The sequence below is a fragment of the Rousettus aegyptiacus genome, unplaced genomic scaffold, assembly GCF_014176215.1.
Source record: "Rousettus aegyptiacus isolate mRouAeg1 unplaced genomic scaffold, mRouAeg1.p scaffold_m13_p_4, whole genome shotgun sequence".
Taxonomy (NCBI): Eukaryota; Metazoa; Chordata; class Mammalia; order Chiroptera; family Pteropodidae; genus Rousettus; species Rousettus aegyptiacus.
Window position 1 is genome coordinate 79387518 of NW_023416307.1, and position 23659 is coordinate 79411176.

A 23659-nucleotide genomic window follows, 5' to 3' on the forward strand; every position below is an offset into this window, starting at 1 on the left:
CATTATTCAAACTATTTCTCTCTAATGTTATAGAAATACATTTTGCTAAGACACTTAGGTCTCCAAAATGCTATCTACAGTTGAACATCTTAGTATTTATCTTAGAATTTTTTGCAAGATTTGACATTCTTCACTCTTCCCTTTTATACACACACACACACACACACACACACACACCCTCTGCAACTATTCAACTCTGCTTACTCTCATTTTCATGTAAGCAATTTTTTAACAAATATTGATGTTTCCCAATGTTCAGTGTATAGAATCCTACTTTTCTCACTATGCACACACTTCACAGTTGAAGGTCATCACATCTCCTAAAATTAACATATTTAGATAACCGTGTGTGTCTGTGCCATGTGCACTACATAAAAGAGAAGACCAATGTGTTTCAGATTCCATTTGTTTATTGTTCCTTCTCAAATCAACTATCCATGGTTAAGGGTACAAAACACTTAACTATGATGATCAGAGGTAGCCCCACTGGGACTAAATCCCTAAGTTGAGAGCTGAAGTTTGAGAAGGATTCTGTTATATGAATTTATCTGATATAAATTTTTTAAAGTTTTGTTTTTAAAAGACTATCCTCAAATAGTACCATGCTGATAAAATTTCCTGCTAAAATTTTGCTGAAAGATCAGATGCGAAAGCTTCTCTGTTCTTAGTGTCTAGACTGATCTCATGTTTTCATTTAAGACTTTGACTGACTGCAAATTGAAGCTTCAGTCTCAAACTCAACAGTGAGTTTTCTTCTTCTATCTTTCCCAACTCTAGAGCAGCCTAGCATTGCCTTGGGGAAGGGAGAGAGAACAATGGTCTGTCCTTTACATACATCCTTTTCCCATTTCTTTAGGCAACAGTTCCTCTTGTGTGTTGAGGCATTAGTAGGAAAGGGGAAAATGTCCAATATTTCCTTAATTCCTTGGGCAGGACTGTAGTCTTTTCCTTGCTAGGATATAACTTCTTTTCCTTGCCTGTGAGCTCCAACACGCTATGATGATAAGGTGCTCATTCATATGTAGCTACCCTAGGCATTTTTACTTTGTAGGTTTGGTGTTACCTGTTGGCTAGTCTTTAGCCAATGATCTTCATACAGTATTTCTCTAATGCCTATGTCATTTTTGTCCCTTTATTCCCCAAATCTGTAGGTATAATTGCAACTCATACATACACACATACACATTCATATTCTCTCCTTCACCCCTCATATCTCCAGTCCTTTTACTCTCTTCCAATTCTCTTTCTTTAGTACAGAAACATACCAAAATGTCCGCCTTCTAAGCAGATGCACAAAGAATGAAAAGTTTTTCCTTTTCTTTAAGGCTTTACTAATTTTTAGAAAGGAATTTCATGGAGCCCCTTCCATGTATCCAAAATGGGAAAGACTCACTCTCCATAAACAGCGATCTCAAAAATATCAACCAGTCTTATTTTCCAATTTTCATTGCATAGTAATTGGTAGAAATGAGTAGGGTTAACACATGTCTATTCTCTTTTGCCTATCAATAATTTTAACTTCTGGTGACTCTGAAATTAGAGTTTGAAATACTTATGAAAGTCTATTCTTAGCTTAACCAATAATTCTATAACAACAGATGAAATCAGCAACATCTTGTTACATTCTGATCAGTAGACAGATAATTTCTGGGTTATGAGGTAGCAGTTTCAAAGACTCTGATGTAGGGAACTCATTTAACATTTTAATAATGCCTATGATTTAATTTTTGACATTTAACTACTTACAGTTTTCAAGCCCTACCATTTCTCTTTCTCTTCTGCCCCATAACTGACCAGCTGATAAGAAAGACTAGGCGCTCCCTTCTTTGGCAAGGGCAGGAATTTCAAACAATACAAATCCCAGCTCACTCACAAGTACTCTTATAACTCTATCCCCTAATCACAATAAAAGCCAAACTGATCTCTGCTCTCTCAATTTACTGTATCATTTTACTCACTTGGGAGGCTTTTCTACTTTCTAAAGAAAGCTTTGGTTATGTAATAAATCTTTTCATAACCTTTTTGCAAGAAATATTTTTTGAGGTATAACTTACATATAATATTATGTTTCTTACACATATACAGCATAATTATTTGTATATGTTGCAAAATGATCACCAGAATACACACCTCCAACTATACCCTGGCCAGGAAAAAAAGAAGGATCTGTACCAGAAATGGATCCAGAGACGAATCTTTACAAAGCATTGTTATGTGAAGCCCATGGAAGACGTTCCTTTCAGGAACATCTTGGGTCTGGTTTGCCTCAACCAGTATCTCGTGAGACCTGCATCATTACCAACTTCGAGAACAACCATGCCCAAAATGTGCAGGTGATGTAGTTCAACGTGAACTCTGTCGTCAAGGTCACCTTGGAGGCCAAGAACCTTGCTGACCTTCCTAAGCCGATGGGGGGTTTTAAAGTGGCTGGTCAAGTTGGACCCCATAATAAAGTGCATCATGGAGAACCTGGATAATCATATCATCTCAAGAGCCAGGGAGTTGCACTTAGAGATCTGCCTGGCGGACTTGGTGGAGAGCATGCCTGGATGCCTATAAAAAATCTGACCCAGTTGCTTCATACAATGAGACCATCAATGAGGAGTTCAATGTACTTTGCCTGTCCAGGTCCCCAACAAGCACAATTTGCTCTAAATGAAGGTGTGACCCTTCCCCAACTACCTGATCTAGGACATCCTCAAGGTATCTGCTGGCCTGGAGTTCAGGCTGCGGGCCTGCTGCCTGGGAGCGAAGTACAAGTGGGATGTGGCTGAGGCCCACCAGATCTGGTGTTTAGGCCACATGGACCTGCCACAACATCAACCAACATTGCTGAGAGCGTACCTCTGGGAGCTCAAAGACAGCATGATAGCAAGCTTTCAGCAGGTCACCAAAATGAGGGACGTGTGAGAAGAACGTGTGTCACGTGCACCTTGACGTCCACAGTATGTTGCTGCACATGGAAGTCATCCAGCATGGGACAGCAAATCACCTTGTTCCTGCACTGCTTCTACACCCCTGCACTGATCACTGTGTCCTCTCTCAGGCAGCTTATTTACCTTGTGAAGATCCAGGGTCTGGAACAAGTGATTGGTGGTATTTGTGGTGTCTTGAACAGGAAGCAGAGAAATGTCTTTGAGGAGACCCAGGTGGCTGGGAACCCCTTGTTTATTATAAAAGCCTGCCTGGCCAACAGTGAGCCTTTTGGCTTTGCTGCTGACATGAGCTCCCACACTAGTGGCCAAGCCTTCCTCCAGGGCATGCGTGACTGTTGGCAGATCCTGTTTGGAGATTTCTTCGAGAACACTAGCCATCTCGCCAGGTGATGTCTAAGACCCACAAGCACAAATGCTTGAAGGAAGGCATCACAGCCCTTGACAACTTCCTGGACAAATTGTAAGTGGGTCTCCTGGCAGCACTTACTTCCCATGGTGGGACACTGAGGTATACCAGTACCCAGCAGATGATTAACCACAGCAACAAGACCTGGCATTGTCACACCTTGGGACTGACCGGGCACAAAGATGCTCTGACTGACAGGTTTCTGGGGTTCACTTTGCTATCACTCAACATTAACACTTGATGAAGTTTCTTTCTATATTTAAGATTTCAGAGGCAATAGAAATGCCCTTACAGCACTTACTTAGTTTGTAGGTGTGGGAGAGGGGATGCTATGCCGAACACTTTTTTTTTTTTAATTTTTCAGAAGGAAACTCAAATGTCTCTCCAAAATTTAAAATAAACAATTAAGAGGCTTATTTGGGTAAATGGCCTCTAGCAGATTTTCCCTCAGAATGTGGAGAGACAGTGGGTAGACATTCCCTTTGGACAGAAACTAGAAAGCAGGAAATTGTTTGTGGTATTGCCATGAGCACCACAAGCTGTATTAGTGTCATTGTAACAATAAATCTGATATGGTGATAACTGTGGGAAAAACATCCTCTTTATTGAGTGTGGCATGATGAGTCTTAATATTGTAACCCAAATTTAGGTATGTGTGGAACAGTTCATCCCACATCTGTAGGGTAAATAAAACAACTGGCACTGTGAGGAGGATGGCCAGACAATGAGCACAGCTAAGGGGTGGGAAGTTGGGGGCAGGGGCTTTAATGCTTTAGCCTGCTAACTAGCTTTCTTTTTTTTTTTTTTTTCTGCTGGCAAGCATATGCTTTGAGCCTGCTGCCTGCTGGCTAGTTTGTACTTTAAGCTGTGGTGCTTCGTGCCTCATGTGCTGAGGCCTCCAAAGTCTCTCTTATAGATTTAACCAATCTAAGTTGGATGTTTTGATAATTGACATTTAGGGACAATAGTATGGAATTCTGGGGCTCCTTAAAATAGCTGTAATTCATATGCTGTGGCCAGAAGCTATTTGTGTGTCTCAGGTTGAATCGTGTGTCTTGATTTTAACATAAGCCATAACTGACACTAGGCTCAAAGGAATGACTTTTACTTGTGACCACTGATTATATATCTCAACCTGGCACTTGCTCCCATCTTATTGAGTACTTAAGGGAAAGACTGATATCCTGTGTAATGTACAGGCCCATGAATGATTGCTCATATAGAGAACGAGTAGTCACTTAGTATTGTGCTGAGAGTCACACTCTTAGAACAAATGACTCACTATAACTATTAATAATGACTTCATCTGTGTTGCAAAAAGAATCCTTTTATTGGGTATATAGGGAAAACACCCATGGTACTCTCATGACAGAGCTAAGGGGTTTTTTGAACCCAATTTCAGTCAAGGGTCTTTAAAACCAATACAGCTACTATTGCCATGAGAGAGGCCCTGTGATACTAATTTGTGACTTTCTGAAAGAAGAAACTTATAAACATGAACAGAATATAGAGGACTCCCTTGAAGTATATACAGTAAGGCCTCTAAAACAAAACAAAAAAAAAACTGAAACAGAGGTCCCCAATTTACTACATCAGAAATCCAAACTACTAGAAATCTACAATTTGCTAAAAGAATTTCTACAAAAAATAGATAAGAGAGCTAATTAAATTTTATGCCTCCACAACATAGGTTCTGATTTAACTTTAACATCCACCTGCATACAGCAATCGGAAACATTTCATGGCTTTTATTAATACTGAAACTCAAGTATCAGTTATCCCTGGGGATCTCACTAAATTTAAATAAGGTATTTCTTTATTCTTAGAGAAGTTATAAAACATGAAATAGAGGGAAAAAAGGTATATTTCACCTTAACCATCATAATTATTATATTGCTTAATTCCCTATGTTCAGAGTACCTATTACCCCAAAATATCCTGGAGTATGCATGAGCATTCTGAATCAATCAATAATAAATTAAAATTAAATTAAGTTTTTGGCACTCACATCAGATTTATGAAATGGGACCCTATCAACCTTACTTCTCAGTGTCCTAAATTTGGGCTTAGAAACAAGTGAATGAGTGATATCTTGAACATTCTTCATTTTGCTTCATCTTTCCTATTTGTCTTTCACTGACAAACTCAGTATGGCAAAAGGCGAAGTGTGAAAATAGGCCGTGAATGGAAGGACAAGTGGATGAGCTAAAAAATGGCCATGTCTTCAGTGAGTGGAGTCATTCATTCTTCAGTTAGCAGCATCATTTCAACCATGGAGAACCTCATCTTTACTCTTTTATTAATAGTTTGAAGAAGTTTATATTTGAACGAGGCATAGATTTGTTGAGAATACTTGAGTTGGCTGGTAGGATCAGCTATAAATAAGAAGAAAGGAGGATGTGAATTTCCCAGAATATCAGGGCAGGAAATGATTTACTGTTTGAATTTATCTGTACAAAGGGTAATTCCTGAATGAGGGGTCTTAGGGTATTCTAACATTCCTCGTTCTGCCTAAAGGCATATTGTAGCATTTGGGGAAAGTTATGTTTTTGCTCAGCTGTCCCAACTATCACCAGTCTCTCCTTATTCTGAACCATTTGAGACTCAATTTGATGAATTTAAAGTGAAAACATGTACTTAAAAAAAATACTGTGCTAAAAAGTAGCTACAAAAGATAGCTGCCAGTAGAATGTGATTGCAGTAAGTTATCTGCTTTAAATAAAATAGTACATTTTTGTGTAATGGTTTATTGTCTGTTTTAAAATTCTGAGAATTCATATATTAAATGACACTTCTTGAGTCACCGTTTTTTGATTCAATAGGTAGTAAATAGTAAATATTTTTTTAAAAAATATGCTGTTAATTTTGCAAATAATGTTTCTCAAATAAAAAATCTTTTGAATTTTGTTTTTGTGTTCTTAATAGAACATATGGATATAGACATGATTTGGTTGTCAGTTGCCCAAAAGTATTTAGTGTCTACTATATTTCCGTGCCAGCAAAAAATAAATAAACAAATAAAAATAAAGGTATGTGAAGATAGATGGAGAGGAATACATAAGAAAATAAATAAATAAATATAAGGCTGGACTATGCCTCAACATACTTTTAAACTATATCCCTGTCTTTGGATATGCTGGATATACACATATAGCAAATTGTGTACCTTTCTTATAACCATCATATTTTAATAAAATCGATGATTTATTATCTGTATTTGTCATAAGCCTATAAGTATATTAAAGAAAAAGTACTATTGATTTTTCCTCTCTGTATCCCTAATGTCAATCTTGTGTCTGAGAAATGATGGAATCAGTAAAATTTTGATGTTTAGTTAATATGAGCTAATAAAGAAATAAGAGCCTATAAAATAGATACATATAGAAGAGTGTAAAAAAGAGGAAATTAAAATAGTTTACATAGCTTTTTGTTTTGAAACCACTAAAATCTTTTTTTTTTTTGATAAGTATAAATATTTTCTTTAGATCATCTCGAGTTAGAGAAATCTCAGTCCCTTCACAGATGAGATTTCATATTTGAATAGGTGTTGAGGGACAGTTGGTAATTAGGGAAAAATAAGATTACCTAATACCCATAATTTCAGTATAGGGTGTCATATGGCTGAAAAATATTTCATCTGAAGATACTGACTCCACTTTCCAAGGAATAGCAGGTTGTTTTCATGAATGGGAAGATTTTATAAGATACTTATCTACAGATATAAAACAGGACATTACCAATTGATCTGGTAATTAAAACAATCTGAAACTTCATTACATTGGAATTTACATCTTGAGCCCAGGTATTATTACAGAAACAACTTTAAAATTCCTGGAGTAGGTCCTTCTATGAATATCTTGTAATCTAAAGTTCATACTATTTTCCTTCTTTATTGTTGTTGTTTACAAAATGCATCATAATTTTTCTCAGTTTTTTTCATTGAAATGTTTAAATCAGTGACACTTACCTTTACTTCATCTCTAAATATAATTAGTCTCCAGGACCTATCAATTCTTATCTTTCAATAATTGGTGCCCGCTCACTATCTTTTGTTTCTACCCTATTTTGCAGCAGCATCAACTATAGCTAGACTCAGATACTTGGAATAGTATTTCTTATAATTAACTATGCATAAAAGTAATTTGCATATCTTGATAACATACAGATTTTAATTTAGCAGTTCCAAGTTAGGTCCTGAAATTCTTAATTTCTAAGAAGCCCGATTTTTTTGGTTCTGCTATCTGGAGGCACATGTTTAGAAGTAAAGCTTATAGGTCTTACCAATCTCCCTACCACTGCCACTCATATGTCACTACAAAATAAATAAATAAATGGATAGATTAGATGATAGATAGATATAGATAAGTAAATGATAGATAGATAGATAGATAGATAGATAGATAGATAGATAGATAGATACATACATACATACATACATACATACATACTCCAGTCCATGAATAAGTGTAGGGGCATAAAATAAAACTCTGATTTTTATCATATTTATAAATGCATTTTCTTGTAAATTGCAGAATTATTATGCTCATTGAGTAATTTGTCTCATTATTATTTCATATGTCTCTTTGTAAGAGCATCCTTTTTGGTATTCTTTACCTGTTTCCACAAAACTTTCCTAAAACCTATGTGAACCAGGATTACAAAAATGGACATGAGCCAAGTTCTAAAGCTAATAAACATAGAACAAATTTTTGTAGCAAACAAGTTAGGCTGATAATTAAAGCTCTCCATCAATTGACTCTATCTAGCCTAACTTGTATTACCTTATTTTCTAACTTGAGTATTTTCTTTCATCTAAATCGGTCTCCAAACTACTTCTAAAAAGATTGAAAACTTATTGCATGCTCATTTATTCAATCATTCATGTATCAGCAATATTTGTTAGGTGTTATTTTAGGCTCTTGGTGCACAAGACAGATATAGTTCTTATTCCCATGAAATTTAAAGTTCAGTGGGAGAACCAAAACATCTTTTAAAATATACAAATAAATTACTAATTGTGATTTTTTTTTTTTTTTTTTAGAATTTAGTGAGACTAAATTCTGTGAGTAGAAGCAAAGAACATACTGGCTGAAAAACACTGTAAAAAGAACTTCTTTATTCTGACTGTAATCATTGTCTGTTCATTGCCTAGAATGTTCCTTGTTCTTCTGTGCTAATTCTTCTCATCCTACAAATCCCATCACCTGGACCCTATTATAGGCCTAATATTTATAAAATGCTTATAATTTTCCTATCACAGTGAGAAGTGTTTCACATACAGCATCTAGTTTATTTCTTAGCTTTATTATAAACAGTGGCTTTATTATCTTCTTTGTAAGAAAGTGATGGCAAAGACCAATTGAGTAAATTATCTAAGATTACATGTGGTAGGGTCAGGTTGTGAGTCCATGATGTTTGATCCAAAAATAGTTTAATCACAAAACAATACTCTTCTAAAACAAATTTTATTCCATTAACCTCTGCTCTACTCTTTAAAATTCAGCTGGGACTCTGGAGTTCTTAGTTTTTCAAACATTTGTTGATATACGTGGCCCAGTACAACTCACAACCTCATCATTCTGTCATGTAGACATTGAGAAAAAAGTATTCAGACTGACAACTTTGGTTAGTGTAGAGCTAGGTCCACAGAAGGCATCCAGTCCAGTTAATATTTTGGGGTAAATGTTTCATTGATCAAATTTCAGATTAATCTGTGTTTCAGCTTTGCTATGACCATCTAGAAGCAGTTTCCCTGAGTCATATCAGACTAGACTAGACAAAGAAGGAAGCAAATATTTGTTCTATATATACCCAAATCCAGTGTTGTTCCAAGAACCCTATAGCTCCTCCCAGTGAATAAAAAAAAAAACCCAAGAGTGAGTGGCTCTTCATTTGATATGAATATCTAAGAGTGCTCAGCTTAGGAATCGATAGAAATCAGAATTCTAATAATCATGCTCATGTATTCAATAATAATGTCATTTAATTACATTCCCATTTATGAATATGGATAATAGTATTAAGATTGAAGCTTGTTAAAAAATATGTGATTTTGGTAAGATTCTCTGTGCCTCATTTGGATATCAGTATCAAGGGATTCTCTATTGCATATGTTAACCATTTCTTAAATAAAAGAGCTCTTGCACATTAAAAATAATATTTATGAGGGCAATAAAAAATTATTTAACCTTGAGTCAGTAGTATCTGGAGACTCTCGAATTGCAATTTTTCTTCGATTCTTGAAATGGCTTACAAGCAAGGGAGCTTAATTAACAGAAACACATGGCATAAATTTTCTTATGTACTATCATTAATATTCAGTGAACATAAGGAGGAAAATCCATAGTTTGTTCAAACTCATGGTTCTCTGAACTAAGATGATAGCAATTTATATCAGGTGAGGAATAGTTAAGAGATGTTTTAACATTCTATCCCTAGAATGGCTTTTTCATTAAATAGAAATATACTGAGAAGTGTATCTGTCTATTAATACATAGTTACATAAAAATTGTTTTAATTTTAGTGTGTGTTTTGTGGATGATATTATTCTGGTCTTTTGAATTTCTTTCATCTTTTATATATGTGTTTTTGCTCACTCAGTTTTCCTCTTATAACTTTCAAAATGTAGATTCTTTTAAGTTTAAATATCAGGTTAACTGTATCATAGTCTTCCACGAAGAAAAATAGAACTAAATACTGTTTTAGCCATTAGAATTTGTGATAGTGTTCATTATATTAAGTAACACACCCTGAAATCTGTGTTCTTTGCAAGGTAATAGGGTCACAGTGCTGTTTTCACAGCTCTTAGCCATTAAACGGCCTTACTGCATCTATAATACATGACACCCTAAAGAACTGGACACACATACATACACGAATAGTTGTTACTGTCTCTGTGCACTTCTGCCATGAGACAGACTTCCTAGGCCTTTTTTTAGCTCACTATTTGAATGACAAGTATATCTCCCTTTATATGATCACTATATCATCTATTCTTTCGTCACAAGTTGCATTTATATATAACTTTTAAAAATCTATCCTTCCTTAGTTAGCTTTCTTTCTGTCCTCTTTGTGTTGTACTCTTTCCCCTCTATCTAGAGAAACAAGGTCAAGGCATGTTCTTGGATGCCTGTTCATTAACAGCTCTGCAGGTGATGTTCCTAGAGAGGTCTGATGTGTTGTGTGATGTTCTCACACAAACTATGTTAATTTTTGATCAGTGATTATGAGTTTTAATTGTGTTTAGGTAACTGGAGGTTTGTTAAATAGGCCGCACTTTGAAATGCTAAATTGGAGCAATGAATCTTAAAACCAAGGAATCCCCCAACTTCTTGTGTTTTATTTTTGTATATTAATTACTGAAGAGAAAAAACTGGTAGAATGATGAGTTTGTTTATGCAAGGCTGCAAATGTATGACTATGACTCTGTAATTTCTTTTTTCATTAACATGATTTTTTTTTTTTTTTTTTTTTGTCCTGCAAACATAACCTTTAAAAAAGAGTCTCAAGAGGAATGGAGAGGGAGAATTTGCTTAGGTAATATGATGCAGAATTTGGATTCAAATTCAGGAAGTCTGACTCCCAAGTCACCGCCCTAGTAGGACTGCTCCAGAAACTCTAGGTCTTCTGTTTGCTATAAATACAGGTCATTTATTGCCATTTCTTTATTTTAACTTAAAAGAAATATTTTCATTTCATTTTCAATATTTAGAGTTTTTGTGCCAAAGTTCTTGGCTGCTTATCCCTTTTTTAATAGTATTTTTAAAATTTCTTCTTTTTTCTATTACTGACAATTTGTTCCCTTTGCTTTTGCAGTTACGTACAGCAAAACACCTCCTTTGCCTCTTCAAGTCCTCTCATGTAGTCTTTTTTGTGCTCACTGGAAGAGTCTGATAAAAAATATATTGTTTTTTCTTGACATAAAATATGTCTTTCTTTATTTCTTTCTCACTCTATCCTATTACTTTCTTAGAAGAATTGTTGAATTCACTGATATATAGTACATAATTACATGTGAAATGGTTTGAGAATTAGCGACTTAATTAATATAGCTCAGAAAAATTCTTTAGTGGGATTTTACTATAATTTCTTTTTTTTAAACTAGAATATTATATCTATCTCTGAAGTTTATTTAACCACTTAAAATGCTAATACTTTAGTTTTTATTTTTTTAAATATGACGTGCATGATGACAATATAAACAGTAAAATTTCAATATGGTATATAGTGAACAAGTCACTTTTCAACCCCTGTTTTTCACCTAACCAGTGATTTAAATTGTTTTCATGACAAGTAATAATATCTATCCTCTGCTACACCTTAAAAATACTTTTCTTTTCTCTTCTCAAACTAAATTAGGAATTTTTTGGGTAATATTTGTTTTCAATAAGGTATGTAGTTTGTTCAGAAGAGAATTTCATCAGCATAGCTCCTTTATAAGGTCATTTTTCTTCAAAATCTAATACACTAAATTTTCTAAACAGTAATGCTTAAGTTTAATTGTATAAACAAATGGTTTTGTTTCTTTAAGGAAAGCTGGACTGAGATATCAGGGTTTATATCTAATTTCAGAGTTGTAGTCAGTAGAAAATAATTAACTTAGTTTAAAGGAATAGGTCAGCAGGTCAGGTCTGGAAAAGTGATAATTTGTCCACAGATTTTACCAAGCAGATTCCCAATATTCAGGTTCATTAGGTGAGATAATAGGGACTCTTTGGGGCTACAATGTAAAATACTTGAGTATATATGAGTTATGATTTCTTGGTCTTAGGAGTTGAAAAGATTTCAGGGGAATGAAATTGGTCAAAACCTAGTGATTTTAGTTGAGAAGTAAGAAGTAAAGGATCCTACTGTGGCATCTGGGAAATATTAACTGAATGGTAAGAAATTGGAATATTTAGAAACAGTGTATTTCAAGAGTTGTATTTCCCCCAAATGGTAGTTTGTTAAGGCCAGTATTCTTACTACCTGTGTTATTACCCAAGCTTAATGCACTCCGATGGCCCCAGGCTTTAGCTTGGTGTAAGGGGAGGATTCACCTTAAGAAACTACAGTTGTATCCAAAGATTTGATTTCTTACAGACCAATTTGGCTTCCCTTTCTGCATGACCTTGAGGTAAGTCTTTGAGAGATACAAAGGCTAGATTAGGCTTCACATATGATGACAGCAGTCTCGTTAAGACACTCTTTTTTATTGGCTAAAATTAGAAATTCGGGCTGTTATTGTATGAACTACTATGAAAATCAAAAAGGAACCTTAAGGAAAATGAGAGTCTAACCTACTTATTGTCAATATTACTTTGTAGAGCTCTTTATTCTGAAAATGAATTCAAGTCAGCACATTAAGGCCCAAACATTCACAAGCATGGTCCTAGACACTGAAGGGATATAAAAAAGAAAAGGCACAGTTCTTATCCTTAGATTTTTAAAAATTTGGATCTTTCTTTATTTTTGATACTTCCTTGATTGGATTTTGACTGTAAGTTTATGACTGTGTTAAAAAAAAAAAAACAAAAATGACAACAACCCCTTCAAAAAGAAAAAAAAGAAAAGATGAAAGGAGGGAGGGAAAGTAAAGGAATGAAACCAACTAATAGATATATTCATTACAGACCTGAAAGTTGGCTGTGCTTGCAGAAAATACAGTTAATATAATCTACATCTGTTTAACTTTGTGCATAGTGTATAGAATAGAATTCTCTGGATACTTAGTAGTGAATTTAATAAAAATGCATTATTTTCTTACACAATAAAGTTTTAGTAACTTAGGAGAATGTATTGGTAATTTAGAGAAGTAGCAATTCTCATTAAAATCTGTTTTTAATAGGCTTATTATGTACTTGAAATGATATGATAGATTATCATCTTCGGTAGTATTATTTTAAGAATTATATATGACCAAAATATCAGTAAGGCTTATTCTCTGAGACCATAGGAAAACCAAATCAATATTCCCATCTCTACATCATATTGATCATTCATTTGATTTAGGGAGAAAGAAGACAAATATGTTAGTGAAAGAGAGACAAATGAGTATTGTGCCTAGCCAATTCCTGACTCATTTACAAAGGAAGCTAATGTAATTCTCTTACTCATTTATGGGAAATATGATAGATTTGATTATATAATTTATGTCTCTACTCAGTCTTTGTGCACCCCACTTCCTTTCTCTTCATTTTTTGCTCATCTGTTTGGCAGTCATTGCACTTTTTGGAGATTTTTTTTTAGGATGTTACTATCAATCTTTCACCTCAACTAAACCTCTGAAAATCCCATTTTTACCCTTAATATATGAAAATTACTGGAGAGGTAATATAAGGAAAAAATGAAGCAGTCACCCACATATGTCACTAGTTTTAACATTTTACTTAAAACTGCATAATTGAAACCTATTGCTATATTTGCTGCATAGTGTTAAAAATAGCAAATTGATTGCTTTAAATGGATTTTTCTTTATCTTGGAGTTTTGGTGCAGTAAATTATTTTAAGTAATGTTAATTTGTACTGGAAGTGTAAATCATAGTTTTCTAAGTTTGACACATTTTAAAACTTTTGTTTTAAATTTCAGGATCCATGCATAATATTCTGAAATTTATGGTATTACTTTGGTAACACACACACACACACACACACACACACCACTTCAAACTTTATACACATCAAATAAATATTCATCTCAATTGATTCAAAATATATAGATTAAATGTATTTAAAATACATGTATATTTAAAATTTAATGTGAGTAATGCTTATTTTGAATGTATCTTAAGGTTTGCTTAATTCAAATATTTAAAAGATCTTATCCAACTGAACTTAGTGCTTGTAACTAGGAAAGAATAAATCTTAAAACCATTGAAATAAATGCATAGTTAACACAAATGTCTTAGAAACTTACATGAAATATAATTTATATTTTTGCTGAAGGCAGTGCTTCTCAAACTTCTTTGTACAATATGAATTGCCTGGATAATTTGATAAAAGCGGATTCTAATTCAGAATGTGTGAGGTAAGATCTGAGATTCTGAATTTCTAGGAGCTCTCACGTGATGGTGTCACTGATGTTCCATGAACCATGTTTTGACTAGCAAAAATCTGGTTCACAGACCACATGGAAAAGTTCTGCTTGGTTACTTGGCTTAACGCCTCAAGACGGATGTTTCTTTTTCAGGAACTTACATATACTTTATACTTTAAATCTTCCCTTCTGCAATGCCATTCAGAAACTTCTAGATGTGATATCTTCTGAAGGCCTACACACTTGGAGATAGCTAAGCTCCCTGTGCCACTACTTACTTACCTTGTCTTTGGCCTTGAAAAATATAGAGTTAATCTGATGCAGAGTTTTGGACTTAGAAGGCAGTAGCTAAGGTAATTAAAATTGCTGTCAGCCCTGGGCAAAGATTTCAACTTCAACTAACTATATTTAAGCAAGCATAAACATGGAGTCATGGTAGTGATTCCAACCAAATTAGAAGTAGAATTTAACAGTTAGTATCTCAACAGGACTAAACTTGACAGGGAATATGGGGAATTTGCTTTGACAGAGCAAGGTTTGAAATTTTATGTTTTCTTTTGCTTATTACAATCATAATCATTCTTATATCACACAGAGAAGTAATTTTAGTAGCTATGTTAAATATAAAGTAATAATTGATATGTAGGATTTTTACATTTTCTGATTTATCATTTGATTTCCTAATGAAAAGTCCAAACGTGCAGGGATCTTCATATAAAGATTTTTTGTAAGAATGGTGAAAATTTTTCTCTATAATACCTAACAAAAAGACAATGTATTTAATAAATTTCATTTGCTTTTAATGATAGATTTACATTTGTTGATTTGATCAGTTTAATCAAGATATACTTAGGCCTTTCACCAGAATTCACAAATCTGTACTATAAATCAGGCATCCCACATATTGCATAAGTAAAGACTAATCAAACTTATGCTCTATGAGAAATATTTAGTATATGAGCATAAGTAGTATAACTTTGGACTATAGTTAGGTTTCACTCAAAAATTCAGAAATTAGTGAAGTGCAACAGCTCTTTCAGAGAGTAACTGTGAAATAAACACAATACAGCAGAGCAGAAATATTCAGGTCATTGGAAGGGAAGAATATTTTCCAGGTCTATGCAACTTAAGTGTTACTTGAGTAAATATATTAACATAGCTGATGAAAGAATGTAGAGTTGATTAGTGATAAAATCTTAGATAAAGAAGAATAACCGGGATAACCTTTGGTATTACCCATCTATTTTTCTTGGGTGGAATCCTAACCAATAACATGAAGATTGTTCGCACATATATTCTTCCTCACTTCTATTTCCACTCTTTCACTTGTTCTTCCTGTTCATGAGGGTGTCTTAAATGTGAGATGGAAGATAAGAGACTCTTCTAGTTTGCTGTCACTGAATATTTGATATACTTGACTCTTTTGATTCCATAAAAAACAAACAAACAAAAAAACACATTTTATCTCCCCTTGTGGTACTTAATAAAACCAAAAATAGACAAATCACATGAATTTGAATATTTTAAACCCTGTGACAAATTTATTTTTACAAAAAAAAAATCGATATTATAATGTACTGTATGGAAATCTCAGATTAGATGCAAGGCTTTGAATCCCTGCGTGAGACTTAACACATGAAGTGTCTTTGACTTTCTTCTTCAAAATGGGATATAAATGTATATGAAATGCAATTAAAATTATTCTTTTTGATAAAAAGTCATTTTACTAACTCTTTGTACAAGCTCGTATTCTATTTTTTTTTAATAAAAGTAATGGAAAATAAAAGATAAGTTTTTGTAAAGTGAAAATTACCATTGCCAGATTACTTTAATCCCAAGTATAGACACGGATGTAGAAATTGAGAAAGAAGGTAGGATAAGTCTGTAAATATCTATTTAAAAAAATGATGTTAGTCAGTAGAACCTGTCCTTCCCTGACCCTTGCTTTCAAGGTTTTAGAGTAAATGTGATAGGCTGGTAGGTCATAAAGATAGCTTATTCTGTCACACATCCTTCAAATTCAATATTTGCATTTTTTTCCTCTACTCAGAGGTGGAATGACAAGTGTAAAGAAGACAAACACAAGGTTTTCTGGACATAGTCAGAGTGGTAGGATCTCCATTATTAATCCTATTATATTATTGCTTTTCTTTCATCTTTCTTGGAACTGGGTGGGTACTTTAAAAGTAGAATTAAAAAAAAAAAACAGAAGCTAATTTGTGATTGATTGTATAAAAGTTTTTAAATTCATTACTTCTATTTCAAAATTGTTTTTGTTTATTTAACACATATTAAAGTATTATTCTATGTCTGGCATGATGCTAGGTCCTGGGGACTTACAATCTTTAAAACCTTTTAATCTTTTGTTTTCATGGAGTTTGCAGTTTAGTAGAGATAGAAGTATGTGCAGCAGTCATAAATATATGTAAAAAGTAATAGATAGGAGTGTGTGAAGTAAATTACACTTGCAGTAAGATTGAAAAGATTATTTAATTAAAAGTGGAAAACAAGCAATGAGTAATAGCCAAAAGGAGGATTAAGAACCTGTTGAACTCTATCCATAGGACAACTGAGTTTATGCTTTTATACATCAGTCACATGAACTTGGTTGATGTCTGGTCCTAAGAGATGAACACACTATGTATGTGCTGACAAAATCAAGTGTATGTATCTACAGTACTGAGGGGCATATATTTGACCACAGCAAATTTGCTAAAGTAATGAATGCCACCCTACAGTGTTCCTGTTGACCATCTTACTAGCCCAACACAGGGAATATAACCTCTATGCATTACTGTAGTGATTGACTTTTTATCTGAAATTTAAGGGTTTACTTTTGGGAGATGCCATTGATTTGGAGAGATATTAGTGCTATTACTATAAAATGTGAAATACTACCTTTAACTTATGAATAATGCTATGTATTATAACTGAATCCACTTAAACCAAATTAAGGTTTGGAATTTCAATTTCAGGTGAGATATTTTAAATACAGACAAACTAATGAATGTCTTTTAGAATAAATCACTATTTCTCAAAATCCATGAGGATAACTTTGAGATTTTACTTTGCAATATTAGATAGTTAGAGTAATCATAAGTATAATTAACTAGAAACAAGATAGGAGGTATATGAGTAGAATTTGGGCTAAAGTAAAAAATTAAAAAATCTTGTATTTTAAAAACTGTAATTTTGTGTAAATATATATGTATATGTGTATGTGTGTGTGTGTGTGTGTATGTTTAAACACATGCAATTTTTGAATTACAGTTTGGGAAAACTAAAATAAACTAAGAGTTTAATGCCTTCATATATCAATTACATATAAATTTATTTAAGACTCAGTCCTTCAAGGAAAATGATTTTAAGCATAGCTAGTAATGATAGTAAGTAAAAAAATTTTGATAAGATTTCAAATTGGAAAAAGAAGGATAATAATTATACTTAACAATTTTGTTCCGTTTATTAATTGAGATGTTCTTTTAAAATCCAAATTCTGTCTATGGCCATGCTACCCTGAACAAGCCCGATCCCATCTGATCTCAGAAGCTAAGTAAGGTCGGACCTTGTTAGTACGTGGATGAGAGACCACCTAGGAAGACCAGGTACTGTAGGCATAAAAAATTAAAAAAAAAAAAAAAAAAAATATATATATATATATATATATATGATTGTAAGCTGGCAAGGTCTTTGCAATCTGTGAGTTCAACCAAATGATGCTTCACCTAAAAATAAATAAATAATAAATAAATAAATGAACAAACAACCAAATAAATAAATAAAATACAATCCAAATTCTGAAGGAAATCATAGGACTTAAAATTTTGATAGAGAAGCAAAGAAGACAATATTTGTCTTTCCTTCTTTCAACTCTATATGTCAGCAACATCTTATCTGATCTCTGGGAAAAATCTATTTCTCTGTTTTACTGAGAAATATTAACTTTACCTAAAAACCAATAGATTTTTTAGATAAAATATAGTATGACATTATATTTTCTAGAATATGTTGGTTTAATCCCCATCACCCCAAAATATTCATCCAATTAGATTCAACTGGTACAACATATATTTTCTTAATATATTACTATAATGCTAGAATAGTTTAAAGAAAACTTTCTACCTTAAGTGTTAAGAATCTTTTGCTTCAAGTTCATCATTATGCTAAGTAAACTAGATACAGAGCAAACTCTCAAAAACATCACCCCTGATAGGTATCTGGGGATGACATACAACTCTTCTTGATAATAGTAACAACAAAAATACAAATAACATTGGCAGCAGCATTTTTTAAAACTATTACATTTGGCAATGTACAAGCATTTTAATATTACACGTTATAATCTTCACTAGAAATATATGAGCTAAATATTATTATTTACAGTTAAGAAATGAGAAAGCTAGGCATCAAGTAAAGTTAGTAAACCTCTCAAGTCACCAAGTTATAGTCAGATTTAGTAAATAGCAGATCTGAGATTTGAATCCAGCTGAGTGAGATTCCAAAGCCTTTTCTATTTATTAGTCTTAGGTTATAGACTCACACTTCTTTAAAGTCTGAGCATAGGTAAAACATTTTCATTTTATTTTGACATAAATTTGAGTTGACTGGACCAAAGATGATAGATATACTGTGGAATTTTTTGATACATAAAACCTAAGAATAGAAACTCTTAGACTATGCATCTAAAAATTATATATGAAACACTTATAAAGAAATGAGATCATAAAAGATAACAGAAACATGCTATGGAATATCAGCAAGAAATCTAAAGTGTAAAGGATTATTTAATGAAAGAATATTTCATTGTATGAAATATAGTATGAGAGAATATTTGAGACATTTTCAAGATAACTTTATCCTGTTCATTAGATTTTAAACTAAAGTAAGATTTATAAAATTAAACATTATTAAGTAATTAAACATTATTAAGTATCTTTGGACTATACTTTCATATCATAATATAAAAATATGATTCCTTTGAATGGTAGGATATTACAGTGTTTAAGAACATAGGCTGTGAATTCTGATTATCTAGGTACGCATCAGGGTTTTACCACCAGAAGCAAATAAATTAGTCTGTCTACTCCTCAATTTTTCCTTCTAGTAAATGGGGAATAACAATACCTAGCTCATAAGTTTGTTTTAAGAATTTGATAAGACAAGTAGTTGGTAAATACTCAGTGAAATTTCTCTTTGTTTTTATAATTATATTTTAACTTTTTTCTGTAATGAAGCTCAAACTGCTTAACAATACATAAAACTATATTTATTTATATTTACAACATAACCTTCTTTCTATCCTTCTGAATTCTTTAACATTTTTATATTTCTTAATTACAAATTATTCTTTTATCTCTTTCTCCTCTACCTTGAACGGCTTTCTTTCTTTTTGTTTTACAGATACCTATTCATTCTTTACTGAATTCAGATACAACTTCTTGGCAATGGCTTCCCGACATGGTGCAAACCTGCCTGAGTTTTATTTTCTTCTCTTATACTTATCTCAATTATGATAGCTATTTAGAAATGTAAAATCTTGTCAAATTGAAAAAATATCTCAGTAAAGATTTACTTTTTTCTTTATTGTTTTTAGGCCAATCATAAGAAAGTCTCCTGCCCCTTTCTTAAAACCCTTTGCAATAGGTTAAACAAATTTGATTACCAAAGCAATAGATAGATTGAGGAAAGAGATGATGGAAGATGTTTTTCTGAGCTTTACTTATTTCTAAGATTTTCACTTACACAAGGCCTACCATATCTAAATTGAAAAGATTCTTTATAGATCAATTGTCAAAAGTCTCTGAGAAATATGAAGTATATTTTCTAAATATGTCTTATTTGTATGTTGCCTGTATTCTGTAGCTATGTCTAGAAAGAACAGAAAAGAAAACTGACAGAAATGAAGACTGGCCAAATTGATGTCTTTCAGTAAATATCTTAAAAGGCAAAACTCTGCTTCCAACTAAATTTTTTATAGTATACAATAAATTCATTTAGTAGATAGATAAAACTCCACAGAACACTGCATCATGTTTTTGTTAAATCCTTTTTGTGGTATTATATATTTTTAAAAGTTCGTACCAAATAGGGGGTAATAATTTCCTATAAAATAAAAAAAAATTGTAATGTCTGTAAGGCGTACAAATATTAAAATAGAGTCATGACAAACAGATGCCTTTAATTTGGGTAGTAATGATAGGAATCATAGTACAGAAACAGAATTATAAGTTTCTTATAACATGTAAATTGACATAATTAAATTTATTATTTATTATTGGCTTGAAATGACCAAATTTGATAAAATTATTTTATGATTTCTTAGTAAATGAATAGAGAGACAGCAATAAGTACTGTAAACAAAGATGAAATTGTCAGCATCTATTTTAATAATTTTTCAAACCTCAAATTGCAGAATGCTATCTTGGGCCTGTGTCTGTTTATGGCAGATCGCTGCCACGTGGAACAGGTGTTTTGTTATATAAAGTAACCATTTGACATGACAAGTAAATGTTGGAAATTCTATTTAAGCTTGTTTCTACACATCATCTCATGAACTGAGATAAAAGAAGTCAAGTTAATAAGCAGAATCATTCTACTGATGTTTTTGTATCTTGGCTGCCCAGTTCACCATCTATTATTTTTACTTTTCACCTGGCTGTAAAAAAATCAAGAAAAATTTTAGTGAAATTTATGTAACTTTTATTTAGAAGTGTTCCTTAGTTTTATAGCATCTTGTGTCAATGTTAGGAATACGTATTTAATTAACATATGTGTTTTGATTGTTTAAAAATTGCTGAAACTACATTAAATTAGCAAAATTGTGAAGTTATTATAATTTTTACCTTTAGCACCACACATTTTCCAGAATTTCCCATTTTGTCAGCCTTTATTACTATTTTATGGTTTTGTTCTTCAAGAAGATTATGTCATTTGTAATATCTCTCCTGTTGAGGAAAAGAAAAGCTATACTATAAATATGCATTTTATTTTTTTAGTCTCATTGGTACTATGTTAACTTTGTCCCTCTGTACCTCTGGCTTACATAATTGCAAAACATTTTTTTGGTCTCTTATATCTCCATCTCTTATATTAACACTGATTAGCATTCAGTATCCAGGTAGAAAATATGATTATGGCTCAATCATAGTGTATTTTCAAAATTAAATAATATATAACTAATTTTCTCTAACATTTTCTTATGTTGCTTTTTTTGTTTGTTTTTGTCTCTCCCTCATTTTTTAAATTTCTACTTTCCATTTTTATCTCTACCTCATTTCTTTCTTTGTAATTGCTTTGTTATTAATGTTGATATTAGATGACAGATATTAGAGAATGATGAATGTTAGAGTTTTTACAGTGTAACACTTTACTAATGTAGATATTAATTGGATATTAAATTATTTAAAATATACTGTGAAAATTTTCTATATACATTATGATCATCTTGAATGGAAGATAAGTTAAGTTTTTGACACTATCTAGATAAGTTTTTAAAATTGGCAAGTCTTTACTACCTTGAGGAACTCATAATTTTAATGAACTTAGATTTTACTTCATTCTACTTCATTCTATCTATATTTTGTATTTTTATTTTTTTTTAGTAACATGGACTGTGATATTTGCTTATTAGCTTATCGGATTTTTTATTCATAAATTTTGCCATCTTTATGGCATTAGATATATCTTTATCTCATGAGTTATGTGCTCTTACAGTAAACCAGTGGATTTGAAAGGAGTCAAAAAAGCATTTTTGTAATTCCTAGCATTTATAAATACCATGATCTTCATATTGAAATGCTTAACACCATGCTTCAAAAACTAAAATGTCAAAACCTTATTGTTTCTCGTGTGCTTTAATTCACTTTCTTTGTTTTACTGATTCTATTAAAATATTATATAAATGTGACTTTATTAGGATATCTCATATATTATGTTTTTTGCTAAAGTTTAGTTATGTTAACTCGACTCTTAATTTACTTATGTTTTGTGGACCAGAACACGATTTTAGTTTTTTATAAAGTATTTAGGGTAAAAAAAATACAAAAACAAAATGCAATATATGCATGTATTAAAATCTTGCATATTAAATTTCCTGATTAGATTATTTAAGCTACTTTTATAATAGTATAAATAATACTCTGGATGCTTCTTATAAAAATAAGTCCTGGATTGGTTGCTTCTCATTATACAAATAAAGCCAATACTGGAACAAAACTTTTTAGTGTCTTATTTATTAAAATGAAATAAATGCTATTAGAGGTGGATGAGAGAACAGGAAGTGAGAATAAAAAAATAGCTGTTCAAGAATGTGTTTCATTTATTTACATTACCTACTATTTAAATGAGGATGTTTACAATACCAGTCTTAAGACATAGTGTAGTCTGGCATTGCTCATTGCTATTTATATACTAGCTATGTTAGGATTGTCTTGCTGGAATAATCAATCCCAAATATGGTCGTATCACCCAAAGATTTCATTTCTAGTTCATATAAATCTATTGCATATGTCCTTGATCAGGTGCATCTTAGGTATCCTTGTTCTAGGCAGTGACCTTAAAATCAAGGCTCTTTCCCTTACATTATTCCCCCTTTTCTCAGACCTTCACGTCTAGTAGTGTGAGTAGGAAGAACACATGAAAGAGGATGAGAAATATTATATGGTATGGCATGCATGTGGCACAAATTATTTTTACTAGCATTCTACTGGGCAGAAATCATTTGCCAGGTCATATCTACAATCATGAGGACTGAGAAAGGTAATCATCTTGTTTAGCCAAGTGGGAAAAAAAATAAAACATATCATGAGAGGGGTGGCTGATATTTGTATCTGGGAATGCTTAGCAAAGAAATACCCCCTTAGTCCCAAATAGACCCAAATAGATTGTTGTAAGTTATTTAAAATAGTTGTTCCAAAGTAACCTGGGAAATATGCCAATTTATTCTGCCTATACTCATCTCCATCAATAATGGAGCTGCCCTAACTGCCAGACATCTCAAAATGGTGGTCTACAGAGGCCAATGTACCTCTCGAAGATGGCAGCATCTGGGGATGGCCATGGAGGTGATGACAGTGAAAGCTGGGCCTCTGGCCCTGGCTGTCCCAACTGTGTGGAGCAGTGGTGATACCCCATATCCCAATCCCAATATATTAAGACATCTTACCTAGCTCAGTATATATAACTTCAAAAGAGTTGAGAAAGTAGCCATCAAAAAAGGCCACTCTACTTTGGTATCTGGCACTGGCTCTGGAATGAGCCAAAGACCAGGCCTTTAGTTTGGATATAACACAAATCAGAAAAGGA

At 32.6% G+C, this 23659-nt stretch overlaps 2 pseudogenes; both read left to right on the top strand.

Moving 5' to 3' along the window:
• Positions 1–2100: 2100 nt before the first annotated feature.
• Positions 2101–2910, top strand: LOC107514531 (annotated as a pseudogene).
• Positions 2911–17854: 14944 nt separating this feature from the next.
• Positions 17855–17973, top strand: LOC118602155 (annotated as a pseudogene).
• The last annotated feature ends 5686 nt before the right edge of the window (positions 17974–23659 follow it).